The following is a 19,624-nucleotide window of genomic DNA, read 5'->3' on the forward strand; positions in this document are numbered from 1 at the left end:
TCCTCCTTCAAGATTGTCCTTTAAATGAACGATTTTTTAAAATCTAGAGTGCGAGATATTATTTTTGAGAAAGCCGAAAAAAAATAATAGTTTTCAATCCAAAGATGGGTAATAATTGAGAAACCTTATACTATTGTCAAACATTTCACAAAAATGTTCTCCCAAATATATGATCTATAACTATACACTTTAAGATATTCTGGGCTACTTCAGATCTAGAGACTTATGTTAGAACCATACAATTCAAAAAAATTTCAAAATACAGTTGGAAAAGAGGTTAAGGGATTAAGAATTACATATATATGTGTTTTAATATTTCGATACACCTATATTCATCTGAATGTTGGTACCTTTAAAAAACACCTACATTCTCCCTCAATGAGCTCTAAACTCTACTGATTATTGACTACTTAGCAATTGGATGATATGGACTTGGACAATATGTGGTTTCACTACAATGGCACCACAAGCCACATTGCGAATGTCACAATCGATTTATTGGGAACCAAGTTTAGTGAACGTGTTAACTCACGAAATGGCCCAGAGTCAATTGACGTCTCGGTCGTGCGTTTTGACGCAGTTATACTATTTCCAGTGGGGCTACGTCAAATCTATACGCTATGCGAGCAAGCCAGCGACGTTTGATGAACTCGTACGAATGCCGAAGGCGAAATTGCAGCAGTATCGGCCGATTTATGACTTTATATTCAGAGTCTGGACTTCTGCAAACGTGCCTGTGGTGGCCATGCAGAAGAAATCGAGTTCCTTACATAATGGCATCGAGTTTATTTTCACGAATAAAAAATTTCGTTCACTCAAAATCTCCATGAAAGACCAAGTCCTCTACAATTTCGCAGTGCTGATGTAAGATTGTCTCATGATCTATACTGAGCTGTAACTACGGAAAAGATTCTTACCAAAAGGGTTACAGATGGACACATAATCTCTAGTAATCCACAGTTTTTGAATACATTTTCATCAACAGTTCTACAGAGATCGGCATTTAATCGAAACGACCTGGTTTGAAAGGAAAGCTGGTATTGGTTGGTCTTTACGTAATGTTCGAAGAAGTTTTTCAAATGGGATTATGAAAATTAGATGGCAATATAATTAAAGAACCACTATCAACGAAAGGATTTTGGTTAGATATCCAACATAACAGTTCTTCGCCGGATAAAATCCGGGTAAATTCCGGTAGCATCGTAGCATCGGCTGTTGTGGGAATTGAAGCCAACCAAGCTATCGTACTTGGAGACAAACCACTGAGGAACGAGAGTGATCTATGCACTGCTTCGTTCTGGATACTGTAGCAGGTTAAACTCTAACTTTTCCAGAATTTACTTCGACATACAAAATAAAGTCCAGCATGCAATGGGTCCAAGCATTACACTAGCCATCTCTATGCATGTCCTGTTAACCCTACTAATCTGACAACCATTTCCCGACCCCGTCGAAACAGCACGTTTCTTGGACCTACCGTTGGGTGACGTCGACAATTATCTACCCCTTACATTTCTAACGGGAATTAGGTAACCATTACAACAACAACAAGCCATTTAAATAGACAGCTTAGAAGAGGTTCAGTTCTAATGACGATGGTTTCTTTAGGGAGTGTTGGGAAGGTGTCTGAGAAAAAAGATCTCTCAGTACTGAGATTCTTTAATAAGGAATTGAAAGCCTTAACGTTTCAATGCTTTCAAATTTAGTGTAAGCAATTGTAGCAGAGTGTTATCAGCTTACTTCGTGCAACAGTAGTGCACATTCCTTTGCAAGTTGTCAACGCTGACGTTTGGGACACCTCAAAAGCCACTGTAAGAGCCACCGAAAAGCAATTTCTCCCCTTACACCAAAACACACATAATATCATTATTATTGTTATTGGCAAGTTGAAAAGCTGATGAGCATCAATTTTGCGGTCGCAACACACTGAGTAGCCAGCAGACACCAAGAAGGATTTGCAACACCATGCCGCAGAGTATCAGGTTGCATTGTCAACGTTATTGCTTCATTCATATGCCATACATTTGCAATTTAGTTGCACAGACAGACTGAGTGCCCGGCCAAAAGTCAAGTTATGCCTTGTTGCACTCACTGACCGTTGACCGGTTTAATCGCCGCTGCCGTTTGGCATTCGCATGCCTGGTGGCAGACGAACGACGCGGCATTGGCACGCCACTACATCAACGTCGCGCGTTATGTGCCGCTCATGCCACGCCGGCTGCCGCGACGACGACGGGTGATGCGTTGCGACGCGTGAGTGCCAGAAGCTTTTTGCGCACGCTACTGATAAGGCGGCAGCAACGCCCGGGCCGCATGACAGCCGCGTTGATTGCGCTGACTAGCGATCGTGTTGATGTCGTCGTTCACTTCCATGCGCTTGCACTCATTGTTGTTGACAAAGTGCCGTGGCATTGTTGCTGCTGCCGTGGCTCTTATTGCCGCTGCGACGGTGGAGCTTTCGCGACACACGACATGCAAATTGCTGACATACACTATTATCCGCATTTTATTTCGAGCTTCGTTTTATTTTGGTTTTATGTTTTGTGTCGCTTTATAATCATTACTATTTTAGCATATTTATTGTTGATTGGACTTTGACTGCGCGAAACAAAGTACTTAAGCGAACAACATGATCAGGTGTAAAGTAAGTCCGATCGTCTATCTTCGAAGAAATGTCTTACTATACTAATTTGATCGTTTCGAAATTGGTTCCCGTGGTGATAGGACTTCGAAACCGCCACATCGGAATGTCTACACAAAAGAGATATAAAAAGTAGTCGAACTATTGCTGTCGTTTGAAGGAAAACTTGAAATTATACTCTGGAAATATTCGGATTCTAAATAAAAGTTTTTGACGGTATAAACTAAACAGACTTTTTCTTTGAGCTATATGAAAAGCAACAAAGTAGGTAAGTTGCGACTATTGCCTTCATCTGTATGAAGATTGCATACACTGTATCTTATTTTGCTGCTACTTTGACCCTGTGGAACGAATTCAAGGTCAAAATACCACGGAAATCAGAGAAAACCAGCAGCGTCAGCTTGATTTTTGAGCGACTTTTCCTTGTTTTTTTCGGTTTCGGCTAATTTTAAGGGCAAAGCTCGCTGGAATGAGTTTCCACGTGATCTTTATAAACAAACGTCTAGTCACCAGTAATGCAGCATCTGATGATTGTAGGGTCCTCACATGTCATTTGCGACGCCTACTCGACGTTTTTGGAAAACATTCACATCTTTTGCTTCAAGTCTAGCGTTGCCACTCTTCATACCAAAAGATACTACGAGCCAAATTTTGTTCAGCGATCCATGAGAATATTGGCAAGATACCGTACTTTTTGCCACAATGAGACTAAGAGAAACCTGAACCTTTAATCATTTCTCAGTTTCTTTAAAATTTTTGATGCCGGTGAGAGACCAAATATTCGCTATTCCTTCACGGACTACTTTATGCCACTCAAAAACTTCTTGATACCAGAAAATGAAGCTCGTGATCTCGTCGACATTTGGTTTGAACAAGACGGCACCACTTCCCAGACATCGCGTCAATCATGGAAACACAACAATTGCAGCAAAAAATTTCGCGTTTTTACATTTTTTTTCTGTGGAGAAATGTAAAAATCTAAAGGCAATCTCGTTCGGCTCATGGAGCAAACAGCTGGAAAGTCACTTATTAACATAAGGCGATCAAATCTTCACAAACAATTTTTATTTCGAGAAAATAGATTGTATAATTTTGGATTTTTTCTTTGATTCAGTTAATGAACCAGATTTCGCTCTAATTCTTTCGCGAGCCGATTAGTAACTTCTACCTTATTTAACTTTAAATTAACTTATTCAAACAAAGACGATGAAGTATTTGATCTTTCTAATTATACGAAAAATAAAACAAAGTGAAGTGTCAAAGTTGGAAACTGGAACTGTCTATAACCCGAAAGGTTGAATATGGTCGTACAATCAGCGGTTGGGTTACAAAATTTCGAATAGCCTTTTGTACAGAAGTGGATACAGCGTAAGGTGTCAAAAATGTCATGTTGTTTTTTATCAGTATTGTTTGGCATTTCGATAGGAAAGTGAAGAAAAAAGGTGAAAAAGTATAGTGAGAGTGTACATTGCGGAAGTCCTGCTTTAACACTGCGTACAAGGACACGCATACAGCCTGTGCAAGAACTGAAGTAACATCGAATCCTTCCTCATACTCATGACATCGCTTCCTATATGAAGCTTTTGTTGAAAAAACTTGTTCCAAGAGAATCTGATGTTTTCGAGACAAATTTTGTTCAGCGATTTGAGGGTTTTTCTGACTGAATGGATATGCAAATAAGTAAAATTGTTCCGAGCTTGGGATGAGATCAACCTGAAGAAATTAAGAGCTGTTCAGCGGACCGTAAAATCTATGGAAAGAAAGGTGCAGTTTGGGGCGGCTTTGAGAGCGTAACCATTAATGGCGACTTTGTACCTCTAATGACAACCTTAATGCCGAGAATTTGGTGATAAAAATACACAAGAAGTGGTGCCACTTACTGCTATCTCGCATCAATCAATGGATTTATGCGAAAAATTTCGTTGGATTCTGCAAGTTTTAGGACAACGATCCTAAATACCGCCATCAAAATCATGTGATATCACACCGTTAGACTTTTTCCAGTGGTAATGTGTAAAGTCTAAATTATATGCGGACAATCATGCTTCGATTCAGGCATTTGAGCAAAGCATCACGCGTGTCATTCGCCAGTATCCAGGCGAAATACTAGAAGAAGTCATTGAAAATTGAACTCAACGGATAGACCAATGGATAGAAAATGTTTTATTTGGTTCTTTCAAGCCTTCTTGATATAAAAATCCTTGAAGTCGAAGTAAAGCTACTTGAAGATGCAGGCAAAAACTTTTTTAAAATCGATGGTGGAAATAGACTGGTACAATTATAGACTGAACTAAAAAAATTGAAGAACTAGTTAATGTGTACAAGATATATGTAAAGTATGAGAAGTTCAAAAATAATTTTTGACATGACAAAAGGAACTCCGCTGGTCACGCTGATCATTACTTGACACTTTAGATGATCTTATCAGATAAAAACTTGGTAAAAGAACTACAATATGCCCTGTTCGGCTATAAAATAAACATCAAACACCTAGATATCGGCATTGGCTCAAAGATAAACAGCTTCTTATATAAAGACCATGGTTATAATGATCCAAAAGCTTGATGAATATATTAAAAAGACAGCTTTGAAGGAACGCTAATAATTTATTTATATACATACTATTCAAACTGATCTGCGTTTCAACTCTAACCTTTTTTGTTCGGTAAAATTATAAAAATTAGTTCTCAAATAGCTGGTTAATTTGGTTAAAAATGACTCTGAAAACAAGTAGTTAACGTCGATGACTACTAAGGTCTTCGCCCTTGTGGTCAGTTGTGTTAGATGCTGAGAGGAGATGTTAGTGCATGAGGACCAAAGACAAAAAGATACTAAACTCTGAACAGTAACATTTTGAAAAATTAAGAGAGCAAAAACAAGAAAAAGATTAGCTTCTGTCGTCTCAAATCGCCCATGTATTAAATTTAGATCTTATTTTGGATGGGCCAAGCGATAAATCGGGATTTTGAATTGATAGGTCCTTCTCAAGCTATAAATTAGCTGATGAAAGTAGCTACAAGCAGCTCAACCAAGTGGAATATTACAACACCAGTGAAGAAAATAAGAACTCGTCGGGATCTATAAGCGCTAAGTAAAGTAAAACTTAATACTCAAGTGCCATAACTACAATTACCTAAATGGCAGAAGTATTTAAAAAATTAAATGAAAAAAAATGTATATTAATTAATTATATATGTAGACTTACATACAGACATTTAAGTATGGTTTATGCATGTGTTTAAAGTTGGCTGTAATTACAACGCCTGTCTAAAAGGCAATTTTGATTTACAACCAAATCGTCGGCGTACAATGCATTTCGGATTGCCTTGTAAGCGTTGTAATCGCTGATCGCTAATCAGCACAACGACGCAGACGACGATGCCGATGACGAGCCGGTTGCATAGCCAATAAAAAAGCAGTTGACGGCGCGTGCGCAACTTCACGTCATTGTAGTTGTCACAAGCTAGACACTCTTGTTGTTGTTGTTGTTAACGATACTTGTGGTTGTTTTTGTTGCCGATTTCTGTTGTTGTTGTTGTTGCTACCGATATTTCTGTTGTTGTTGTTGTTTTTGTTGCTGTTGTTGTTACCGATATTTTTCCTTGTTGTTGTTGTAGTTATTTTTGCTGTCACCATACGCCGCTGCAGTTGATGCCGATGATTTTGTGATAGCATAGAGTGGAATGCGTCTGGATGTCTAAATATACACACACAGCATAAGTATATACAGTTATACATATGTATATAAATAGATAAGCATATACTTGTGTGTGTATGCGTGTAGTGCCTGCCTGCAATCAGTTGGTCGCTGCAACACGTGAAAGTTTCGTCATTAATAATGTAAACGAACACGGTTGACATTGATGCGGCAATGATCCACAGATGCCGCAGACGACAACAACAACAATAGCAACAACAAAAACATAGGGTATACAATTAAAGCAGCGGGGACATAGAGGAAGGCGAAAGAAACATGTAAAATCGAGTGCAGCAGCACTTTGACTAAGAAGCGCCGAGGCAAGTGCATACAGTTATACACCAGTGCCAATACTCACACACATCCATGTATGTATGTACATATGTGTTTTTATTGGCGGCGGCGGCGGCAGGTTATGTAGCGCGCCAGCCGTTGTTATAAGCGGCAGCGACTTGCAAATTATGCGTTGCGAATTAACTCGTTTGGTGGCGCACGCGCCCTGATGCGATCCGATACCGGATCCGCGCGTCCAACACAACGCCACATTGCCACTTACATTCATACATACATTGACACATGCATTTATAATGTCCGTTGCGCGTGCGTGACAGTTTTTCCGCTCCCCTTTCCCCTCCCCTTGCGGCTTTTCTAGCTTGCCGTATGCATTGCTGCAATTTATTATGAATTTTGCGCTTGTTAAGCGTGGCGGAATTCCCGTGTGTCGGCATTTTTCGTCGAGCTCACCTTTTATTGGCCGATTTCTTATTTATTTATTTATTGATAGCACGCAATTTAGAGTTAATTAAAGTTCTGCATATCGACACTGGCGCATTTATCGTTGCAGCATGTGCATAAACTATATTTTAAATGTGGCACATTGGGGCATGCAACCGTTCGTCTTGAGTGTTTGGTGATTTGTCAAGTGGGTTAGGTCAGTGCTGTTGGTGGTCGAAGGCACATAAGATCGCAATTCATTCGGTTGCAATAGAATAACTCTTTGTGTGATCACGATTTTGCCATGAGGCTACTTCGTTTAATTGCGGTTATCAACAATTCAGAAACAAAATTATTCTCTCCTATCCTATATGTTCGCAAAAACTTAGATCTAATGGATCACGGTTGCCGCAACATACTAAATCCACTGATATATTAGGAAATACATATATGGAAATCCCTGAAAGTATTTTCATTAATTTAGGCGTTTTTTAGAAGCTTCATAGCAAGTAGCCTGAACTTGATTCTATTCATAAGATTTGGTGCATTTAAGTAGATGTAAGTATAAGAAAAAGCATTAACATCGGTGGCAACAAGACTTTAATACAATTCATAGTAGCATTTCCAAAGCAAGTATATGGTATGCAAAATTAAATCTGAATAAATAACCAATCAACGGCTGAAACTTAATGGAGCTATTGCTAGATTTTACTAAGCACATTCGTTTGATATAACAACCTGCATGTCCAACAAAGGCTGTTTAATAAGGAAACAGTATCTTCTTCATAAGATTTTCATCTTAATTTTGATCGGTCAGTTTGAATGGCAGCTGTATCCTATAATGGTTTGATCTGAATAATATGTTCGAAGATTGTATCGTTGGCTGGTCAATAAGTTCTTCCGAATCTATGCAGAATTCTATATCAATTGTCATATATCTTTCTTCCGCTTTTATGTCCTTTAAATTTCGCGGCTATGTATAAAGCGCTACAGAGCTCGTATCTGGCAATACTATACATCTTTCAAAGGCTTTGACAAAACATAAAAAATGATGCTATGCATGATATGGATAGCGTTGGATATTGCGTTCAACAATTATAGACGTGTAAACATGGAGTTCGCTAACACCGAAATTCGCGCTATTTTAAAGTTTTCCTTCGTTAAAGGCAAATCCGCTAGAGAAACATTCCTTGAGATTAATGATGCTTTGAAGGATGAGGGGCTCTATCACTTCGCACAGCGGAAGAATGGTTTCGACGATTTAGAGCGGGTGAAAACGACACCATGGATAAGCTAGCGATGTTTATGGAAAACATCGAGAGACCGGCATGTGGCATGTCGTGACAACGCCCAGAAGATGGGAGTTAGTCACCAAACTAATTGAAACCATCTGAAGGCTGGAAAAAAATGCTTGATGTTTGGTTGTCGCATGATTTGACGCAAAAAAACCTTCTAGACCAAATCAACGCTTGGGTTATGCTGCTGAAACGGAACGAACTCGACCCATTTTTGAAGCGTATGGTGACTGGCGACGAAAAATGGATCACATACGACGATATCAAGTGAAAACGGTCGTGATCGAAGGCCGGTGAATCGTCTGAAACAGTGGCCAAGCCGGGATTGACGGCCAGAAAGGTTTTGCTGTATATCTGGTGGGTTTGGAAGGGATTCATCCGTTATGAGCTGCTCCCATATGGCCAGAGGCTTAATTCTACCAGCTAGTGCGAACAAGTGGAGCGCTCGAAGCAGGCGATCGATCAGGAGCGTCCAGAATTGGCCAACAGCCTTTTGAAGGTTACGAATAACTAAATTCATATGGATTTAGATCTACTAAAGTCATCTATGCTTCAAACTGTGGATTCAATGTACAGTGCTGAACTGAACAGACAGAATCAGACAGATTCGATTATGAATAAAAATTTATTACTCGTTGCAGTTCTCTGCTATATACTCTATAACGCTTCCGACATTTTCTTATGAACGTTAAGAACTTCATGACCAGTATTTAAGGTATAAAAAGGCTAGGTTAGAAATTAATATCTGAGAAAAGAAATCCTTATCCGAACGGTATAATGCATACGTATGCTGTAGGTATTTACGCCAGCGATGTAAATTTTATATAGTTATAAATCAGTTCAAAACCTGAATTATATGCGTGATACACGCCTAATCAGGAAATGATTATCTTTTCTTCACAACTCTGTTTTGATATTAGAAGCTAATTATATCTCTCAATAGATAGCTCAGGCTTCAAAAAGAATACGAAATGAGACGTGTAACTTGACCTCTGGAAATTTTAAGTGAAAATTTGTCAAATCGGATCGAATAGGAAGACATTACTATGAAACGTTTACAACATAGTCGGTTCGAAGTAATCCAAACAGACGTATGTATGTAGATTTTCAGCTGGACATGGACTTTCGACGTGACAAAATTCTACTTAAAATATTTGGTGTCTTTCCGGTCACTGCAACAAAACCAACAACGTCAATACATATTAATTCAATATTTTATGAGCTTGTTTCACTTTGTGTAAAGTATTCTAAGGCCCATAGCGGATAGAATCGGTTCATTGTACACTCTTCGTCCCATATATCAAATACTTTGATTCACTTTACTTTAGTCCACTAGTATTTTTCGTACATATCGATCGAAATCTTACATTACCAGACTTACAATATATATTTATTAAATATTGATGAAAACTTCACAGAAGTTACCTTTTCGTTAATATAATAGGTATATTCGTTTCAATAACTATATGATTACGATTCCCATCTATGAATATATCATAGGGATATTTGTTAACTTAAAGTAATTTGGAATTAGTTTATATCTCCTACAAGGTCGAAAATATCACGGTACTAATCATTATATCTTATTGAAACTAAATGCACACGCTAACAACGCCTTAACTGACCACACTTGACCTCACAATATGCCGATAATGTTGCGCATTAATGATCATTCCGACAGCCTAGAGTGTCTAATGTTTGGCTGTATTTTTTAATATTATATTTTTTGGATTTGTTGTACTGTGTCTAACATTTCTTTCTTCAATCGCCTGCTGGTTTCGAGTTCATTTTATGCGCTGCTCTATTTACTGCCTAATTGCCTGCATGCAAGCGTATTCATAGACCGAAATCTATACTAGTATATACACATGCATGTATAAAAGTGACCATGCAACAAATCTAGTTTTACGTAGCTTTTGATAAAAACTAATTTGAATTGGTAGCAAGCTTCCAGTAGCCGTGATCGTCTAGTGGTTAGGACCCTACGTTGTGGCCGTAGTAACCCAGGTTCGAATCCTGGTCACGGCAATGCTTCCTAGAGGCATTGTCACGGTTGGAAGTTAATATTTTTATTAAATTTTTTTACTAAAAGCTTAGTTTAAATATATCGTACTCTATGAAAACTGGGGGTTTGAATATTGAGTTACATAATATATCGACATAATCATGCCTGTCTCATCGTCCGATAGTTTTTTATAATATTATTTAGATCGTTGTCGTGTGTATTAAGGGAATAACCGATAGGATTAAATGGGACTCTTTATAATTTCATCAAAAGCGAAGCTTATATGTAGATCTGGAAACGAGGTCAAGGCGAAATATCTCCTGTCATCGCACCCGCGACTTGGCTCCCACGTTACTGTTGGCAATTATAATATCGAAGTCTTAGATAATTTCGTCTATCTTGAAACCAGCATTAACAGCAACAACAACGTCAGTATTAAAATCCAACGCAGAATAGCTCTTGCCAATAGGTGCTACTTTGGACTGAGTAGGCAATTGAGAAGTAAAGTCTCTCTCGACGAACAAAGACCAAACTCTATTAGTCCCTCATTATTATTGTTCTTCTATAAGATACGAATCGTTTTATTGCAGTTAGAGTTCCGAAAATATTACACGCATGTTCCCAAACTATGATCTGACTTCAAATCTTGTGTTTTCGAAAATCCGCGAGCACACTTTCGCTTTACAAAAACAGCAGACTATTAAAAATTCATAAATATTGCCTTGGGATCAGACATTGATACACAATTTCATTCGCAGCTACACGCTTTTTGTGCAGCTCTGCGTTTTTGATGTGCCAATGGTGATATTTATGGAATTTCTGGTGATAAGTTATGGCAGCTAAGTGCCATAAATCCGTTGCGCGTCTTATCAGGGTACAAAAAATAATAACAACAACAATGGCAGAAAAGCAAACAGCAGCGCTGACTTAAAAGACGGAAGAGTAGCAGCGAAGGTAACAGCGTCAGAGCAACAACAATGTCGCAAGAGCGACTTTACTTTGCGGTCGAACGGCGTCAATCGTCAATTGTTTCCTGCAATATTGTACAGTGTTACGTGCGTATATCTGTATGTTTGTCTGTTGGTGTTGTGGCATATAAATATTGATTTGTTTTTGTATATGATGTGCTGTCATAAAAGTGCGTTTTCAGCGTTTGCAACATTTTTTGACAGTTCTAATGTGATTGATGTTTGATGGCAAGGCTTGAACACTTTTTTGTGTCTAAAACTGATTTGCACTTAGTGTGAAATTGAATTGCTGATGCATTTCTCATGTCATAAAGTTATGCGTTCATTTGGCGGCCGACTGCAATACAATGAATTGAAGGTGAATTGAGAAAGAATTGAGAATGAATTGAGAATTTATCGCCTATTGATTAATTGTAATGTCGCACTTTGGATTTTATTGTTGGTCAGCGAAAGGGACATCAATGTCCCGAAGTGAATTTATTTGCACGAAATTTATTTTTAAGGAAGAGTAGAAAAGATTATAAGGTAAAAACTTGAAGGAAAAGCAAAATTTTGGTATTACTTCCACAATGCTGGACTGGTACTAGCCATAAACAGCTTGCATGCAGCGTTTTCTGTCACTAGTTACTACCGGTTGGAGATTCTGCTGAAGGTCAATAGTTCTCAAATATCGGATACTCGTTTGAAAATGTCACCAAGTGCTGCGCGGGCATTCAAAACCGTTTAACTGCAGGCACTCATTATTCGTTTACAATTATCTTATTCACTTGCCTCTATTTCTATATGACTCTCTTTCTCTCTCTACTTCTAACATACCAGACATTCATTGTGTCTCTACTTTTAACAGACTTTAATTGTCTCTCTACCTCTACCGTTCATTGTCTGATTGTAATGTCAGCATTGTCAACCACTGACCACTTGTGGCGTTCAGCCTTAGATTGCCTTTGCATATCCTTACAATGCTGTGTTCTCCAGTTCTCTATAGAACTCTTTACAGATTCTATAGGCCATGTCTGCCGCTGAGTTGCTAATGTTCAGTAGCCTCCTGTTGTTAACACTAACTCGGCGCAGTTAGCTTAGGTTAATGTCATAAAATGCTCGTTTTTGAAAATTTAACTGTAATTAAAGTGTGATTTGGACAAAATTGCTTAGCTTTGTTGCAAACAACTGCAATGTCATTTCCGTGGCATGACATGAAGTCAAGTGTTCTCGAGTTCATTTTAGTATATACTTATATTAGATGTGTGATGAAAATGTTTGTTCGAGAAGTTTTTCATAATTCGGATATCATGAAGGCGTTTAACGTGAATGAGGAGGAGGAGCCCAGCCAAGCTCCCAACTTTTGATGAAGAAGTTACTACTTTTTCAATCTCATGGCATTTATCATTGAATAATAGCATTGAAAAAGATTTTAAAATCATTCCTGATTATTTCTCGTAGGTACTACTTTGGACTGAGTAGGCAATTGAAAAGTAAAGTCCTCTCCCGACGATCAAAGACCAAACTCTACAAGTTTCTCGTCAATCCCGGACATCATTTGTTTAGTCGGCCTTAGGAGTGTTCAAGAAGAAGCTTTTCCCGAAGGTTTATAGTACAACAGCTGCGCTAGCTAGGTCTTGAAGTCCGGATGGAAGAGAACATGGCAGCTTTGAAGGTTTGTCGATTCAGTACCCGCTGGTGGAAGCAGAGAAAGAGGAAGGTCATAAAGTTGATCCGAATTAGATGGATCTCACTTTTGTTCCTTAAAATACATCACCTCATAGATCTGCGAATCATTTTGAGCTCCCCAAAAATTTATTAACGGGGTTAGTATCAATTCCAGTTTCTTTTTTAGGTTCGCAGAAGTTCTGTTAATAACTAGAAAGATATTTAAATTTTAGTTTTGATTGGCTTTGCTAAGTTCAGGTAGTTCGGGCGACCTTTTACAGTTCACTTTGGGCCTGTATTAATTCGCAGTCGCAAAAGTTCTGGTTGTTGGCCAGCACTTGCCGAACTCACTGGACTTCCATAACTAGAATGCAGGTAGGACAATCGAGTCACTTCAAGTCGGATGTAATTGGGTTAATGGTGCGATTCTGCTGTAACCGAGCACCCAAATAAGTCTAATATGGTAAAGCTTGAACCTATTGCTAATGAGGTCATGCAATCCTTGACTAGTTTCGAGCGCATAGTCAGCGAGCTCAGCGCCAGTATAGCCGCTCGGATATTTGGGTGAATTCACATCTCCTTGAAGAAGGCTGCACTTGGGAGCACTACATCTACCGGCTGATGGAAGCCAACTGGGCTTGAAAAGCGCTAAAGCGGTCGGGTAGCTTAGAACCAGAATTGATGGAGAGCTTCCGATAGAAGAGTCCATTTATTTAGGTGTCAATTCGTCAAAAGGCTTGAAATTACATTAAATCTATTAGGTGTGGAGCTATGCGAAATTTTTCAAAGAAGTTTAAGCTACAGATAGTCCTTTCCAAAACCAAATTATAGGTTTTTATATTCGCTCTTCGCGTCGAATCTTTTACATATCACTTTATAAGCTTTCTATTAACGATATTTTGCGGGCATTGCAATGGTCCCATTCCGCACATTTACAATACCTATCTTCTCATGATGCCAAGCAAAATGTGTAGCAAGTTTCATCGTTCTAGGCAAATGCCAAATTTTCTGCCCCTTCCAAGCCTTTTTTGACTTAACAAGCTGTTAAGCGTATAAATATGTAAAGAAAATAATCAAAAAAATGCACAAGCTTTTCTGCCTAATATGCTACTCATTTGTCCAAACCGTCCAGAGACTACAGGTTATACATAGTTGCCATACAAATCGAACGATCAAAATTATGTCCTTGTAAGGAAAAATTTTTTTATTTGGAAAAATATCGAATTAAAATTTAAGAAAAATTATTTTTTTAAAGCAGCCCCGCAATATTTGAAGAAATTTTCCAGATCGCTCTACTATATCATATAGCTGTCATAAACACTGATCTATCAAAATAAAGTTCTTGTAAGGAAAACTTTTTTATTTGAGGAGATATCTCTCCAAAATTTAACACAGCTTATTTTCTTAAAATAGAAATAAAGGGTGATTTTTTAAGAGCTTGATAACTTTTTTTAAAAAAAAAAAAACGCATAAAATTTGCAAAATCTCATCGGTTCTTTATTTGAAACGTTAGATTGGTTCATGACATTTACTTTTTGAAGATAATTTCATTTAAATGTTGACCGCGGCTGCGTCTTAGGTGGTCCATTCGGAAAGTCCAATTTTGGGCAACTTTTTCGAGCATTTCGGCAGGAATAGCCCGAATTTCTTCGGAAATGTTGTCTTCCAAAGCTGGAATAGTTGCTGGCTTATTTCTGTAGACTTTAGACTTGACGTAGCCCCACAAAAAATAGTCTAAAGGCGTTAAATCGCATGATCTTGGTGGCCAACTTACGGGTCCATTTCTTGAGATGAATTGTTGTCCGAAGTTTTCCCTCAAAATGGCCATAGAATCGCGAGCTGTGTGGCATGTAGCGCCATCTTGTTGAAACCACATGTCAACCAAGTTCAGTTCTTCCATTTTTGGCAACAAAAAGTTTGTTAGCATCGAACGATAGCGATCGCCATTCACCGTAACGTTGCGTCCAACAGCATCTTTGAAAAAATACGGTCCAATGATTCCACCAGCGTACAAACCACACCAAACAGTGCATTTTTCGGGATGCATGGGCAGTTCTTGAACGGCTTCTGGTTGCTCTTCACCCCAAATGCGGCAATTTTGCTTATTTACGTAGCCATTCAACCAGAAATGAGCCTCATCGCTGAACAAAATTTGTCGATAAAAAAGCGGATTTTCTGCCAACTTTTCTAGGGCCCATTCACTGAAAATTGCAAGCGTTGCTCGTTAGTAAGTCTATTCATGATGAAATGTCAAAGCATACTGAGCATCTTTCTCTTTGACACCATGTCTGAAATCCCACGTGATCTGTCAAATACTAATGCATGAAAATCCTAACCTCAAAAAAATCACCCGTTACAAAAATTTTAGAAATTTTTCTAGTCGAAAATCTATAGCGTATAGCTGCCATACAAACTGATCTACCAAATTTAAATCTTGTTAGGAAAACTTTTTTATTTGGAAAGAGATCTTCCTGAAATTTAACATAAATAATTTTTTTAAGCAGCAGTATAATATTTATGAAAAACTTCTAGATCGGACTACTATAGCATATAGCTGTCATAAACACTGATCTATCAAAATAAAGTTCTTGTAAGGAAAACTTTTTTATTTGGAAAGATATCTTCCTGAAATTCAACGAAAATTATTTTCTTAGGGTAGCACTAAAATATAAAAAAAAAATCCAAATCGGACCACTATAGCATATAGCTTCCATACAAATTGATCATTCAAAATTAAGTCCTTGTAGGGAAAACGTTTTTATTTGGAAAGATATATTTTCAAAATTCTGCTTAGCTTATTTTCTTAGGATAACAGTACAATATTTTTAGATTTTTTTCAGATCAGACTACTATGGCATATAGCTCCCATACAAATTGAACACGTCAAAATCAAGTTCATTTATGGAACTTTCTTTATTTTTGAATATTATTCTAACTTCAATGGATAACTTTCTTGTTTTTGTTGTAAAAATATGTTTACATTTTATTTCTGAGTAAATTTTCTTTTAATCTCAGAAATATTATTTACGAAATTTCAAAATAATTATGCTAGAAGGCCCATACATTCCAAACAACATTATGGACAACTTAGTCACCTTTGAAAATTGTGCAGAAATTGCCTATAATTTATTTCCAGTTACATCGTGTTAATGCTAATGTACAAAAATACATACTCATAGCGATTTTTTCGCATATCGCGCCACGCCATGCGACCAAATGCGCATGCGCACGCACACACACACGCTCCCGTGCACTTTTGAAAATTGTAAATTATTTAACTTTATGCGTTTCAATTTAAATTAAAAACTCCGATGGCGGCTTATTTTAAACGTTTCGCTTATTATTGCTGGCTGTCGTCGTTGCTACCTGTTTGCTGTTGTTGTTGTTGCCGCCGCCGCTGCGACTACTTCTGCTGCTACTTCTTCTCCAACTATTACTACTTATGCCATTGAAGCGTCGTGGAGCAGTTGTTGCTTTTGTTTTTGCTCTGCCTCGCACTTGACAACTGACTTGCACCGCTCCTCCCCCCTCTCGCAACCAATCAACTGCGAGCACTTAATACCATCAACAGAAGCGATTAAATGATTTCATTTCTGTTGCTGTTGCTGCTGTTGTGCTTGTTGTTGTTGTTGCTGGCATTGTTATTTTTGTGCTTTTATATAAACTCAGCTAAATGTAGCAGCAACACATTTTTTGAATTGGCGGCAGCGGAAAAAAAGCTCCGTGTTGTTGTTGTTGGCAACCGGTTGCCTGCCAATGCAATTGTTGTCAACATGTGCGCGATTGTTTGTTGTTCTTGCTGCGTTTTTGCTGCAACTCTGCATTGGCTCGTTGATGAAGATGTTCGTCGCGGTAACTTAATAGCGTTTGTTGTTGTTGTTGTCGTTGGCGGCGTTGGTGCTGTTTGTTGTGGCTACAATCGAGCGAGAGCCCAGCAAATGGCCAACAACAATTGGGTGTCGGCAGCGGATTCGCCTGTTGCGCATTGTGGCAAGTGCCGGGCTGGTTGTATGGCTGCCGGGCTGGCGAGTCGACAGTCGTTATCATTATCTGACACAAAAATTTAATATTAATTATGTTGACATGTCGGCTAAAACATATTTCTTATGATAGGTCGCGTTGCCAACCACACTCTGCTGCCGTCGTGGTCATTCTCATTTCATTTTTCCTGCAATTGTTGTTGTGTTGTTGTTTTCGCAATTCTTTGCGTTATATATTTTATATTACTTACTCCAGTGTTTGCTGTTGTTGTTAATATTGCTTAAAGTGCTGCTGCCGCATGCATCTCATTAATTATACGTTTGCCACTTGCCACTTTTGCCACACCAGCAATAACATTCGAAAGTGAAAGCATGCGATATTTTTCAATGATTTACAAATACCATATACATACATAAATGCATCCTTGTTGTTCATATGAAATGGTAGTTTAAGTTGTCTCAAGCAAAAATAATTTTATTTGACATACGAAATCTCTTCTGAAAAATTATCGCTTGGAATTGAGTCCTTATGTTTTAGCTAAGTTTACTGGATCCGATTGAATTGAAACTTGAACCTAAATGTTTATACAAATCTCTCAATAGAATCCAAATATAAGAGTAATTAGTTCAAACCCTATCTTCTTATACGATCTGATTAATCTCCCAACTAATTTTTCAAGCTCTTAAAACTTAAATATCTACTCGAGAAAACTTGTCATTTTTTGACAGATCACGCATGAGTCGTGTCCCAAGATGCATCCTTCGCTCTATAAGCTCTTGAAAAGTTCCAAGAAAATCCTATGAGGCTCATTTTTGGCTTAAAGGGTATGTTAACAAAGAAAATTGCCGCATTTGGGGTGAAGAGCAACCCGAAGAAATTAAAAGGCTGTCATTTCATCTAGAAAAAAAAAAACAGCGGTTTGGCGTGGCTTGTGCGCCGGTGGAATCATCGGTCCATTTTTTCCAAAAATTATTTGATGTCCCAAATTGTAGCTCGTGATCTCGGCGACATATGGTCCCACAAATCGCTTCAATCAATGGATTTGTGAATTTATTGAGACAACACTTCGGTGAGCAGATAATTTCATGGTTTCATTGTTAGACTTTTTTCTGTGGAGATATGTACGAGTAAAGTCTAAAGTCTATGCGGACAATCCCGCTTCGATTCATGCTTTGAAGCAAAACATCACGCGTGTCATTCGTCAGTTACCAGTCGAAATGATCGAATGACTCATCGGAAATTGAACTTGACAGATGGACCATCTGAGACGTAGCCACGGCCAACATTTGAAAGAGCTAATCCTCAAAAAATAAATGCTTAAGCCAATTTCATGAAGATATCTCGTCAAAGAAAAAAATTTTTCATACGTGATTATGTTCGTTCAGTTTGAATGGCAGCTTGTACTATAGTGTTCCGATATCGGCAGGTTCTATAAATGAACAGCTTTTTAAGAAGAAGAGGACGCGTGCTAAATTTCAAATCGATATGTGGACCACTGTTTCGCCTAACGATTGGTTTATGGTCCAAACTACTGGATTCCAACGGAAACACTGGTTTTCGGAAAAGACAAAAGAATAGCAGGTATGATGAGGAGTGCCTTGTCCCAGTGGAGAGAATACAGACTGCCTACCTCACAACGGTACAATCGACCACAATACTAGCGAGATGGGATAGATACCGAGAGCTGAATAGGAAAGCGAGACGCATTTGCAGACAAAAAAACAAGATAGGTCGAAATGTGTGAGTACGAAGAGCTTCACAAGCTGGTCGACAGGTGTAATTCTCTAGAGTTTTACAGATGCGAAAAGAAACGGTGACTCTAAGAAGGTTTTAAGACCGGAGGATACTCCTGTTGAACCCCCAGAGTTGATCTAGTAAGTGATGCCGAGAGCATACTGGAATTATGGAAGGAATACTTTTCCAGCTTGCTAAACGGCAGTGGAAGCATAACTCCTGAAGATGGTGAATCCGATTCCCTAATCAATGACGATGGAGTAGGCGTTCAATTGCCTGACTATGATGAGATTCGAATAGCAAGTACCCGTGAAAAGAGGATCGATATGTATCACTTAATCGTCAATTTAAAACCTCAAAGATCACTGACCAATAGAACCAGTTGTTCATATAAAAGGCTGTAGATGAGTAAACTTATGTAAATATAAAACTATTGTTACGAGCAGCACTGACTTAAGCCTCAGCTCTGCATTTATGTGATCTATAATGAGCTAGGTCGTCCGAATGGATGAAAACACCCCAGCTCTGAGAGTACTCCACCCGCCGGGGGAAGCAGAGGAAGAGGAAGACATACACTCCGTTGGAAAGACCAGGTGGAGAAGAACTTGACTACACTTGGTGTCTCCAATTGGTGTCAACGAACGTGAAATTTTGTATGTTCTACTCCGTGATAGCCATTTTCGGGACGCTTGGCCGGTAAAGTTTAGATTAAGCGCAAGTAACGAAGAACGATGTTGTTTTTTTAAGTTATCAGAAATTTCTTTAGCAATAGTGGCATATGAAGAAATATTTTAATCATACGTAAGTAATTTTACATGAAACTTACTCCTACCTACTCCATTAATATGTAATATTAGAGACTCTCCGACACACTGTTCTCCTCTTCTTATTAATACTATACTTATACAAGTACTTATAGACATGTAAAATAATATGCTGCTT

The 19,624-nt window shown here is 38.4% G+C and overlaps 1 non-coding gene across 1 annotated transcript; it reads left to right on the plus strand.

The window, feature by feature from the left end:
* Positions 1-10,303: 10,303 nt before the first annotated feature.
* On the plus strand, positions 10,304-10,375 carry Trnah-gug (transfer RNA histidin (anticodon GUG)). Its single transcript has one exon. It is a non-coding gene; the product is annotated as a tRNA-His (tRNA).
* Positions 10,376-19,624: the final 9,249 nt, after the last annotated feature.

The sequence above is a fragment of the Bactrocera dorsalis genome, chromosome 4 (assembly GCF_023373825.1).
Source record: "Bactrocera dorsalis isolate Fly_Bdor chromosome 4, ASM2337382v1, whole genome shotgun sequence".
Classification (NCBI taxonomy): Eukaryota; Metazoa; Arthropoda; class Insecta; order Diptera; family Tephritidae; genus Bactrocera; species Bactrocera dorsalis.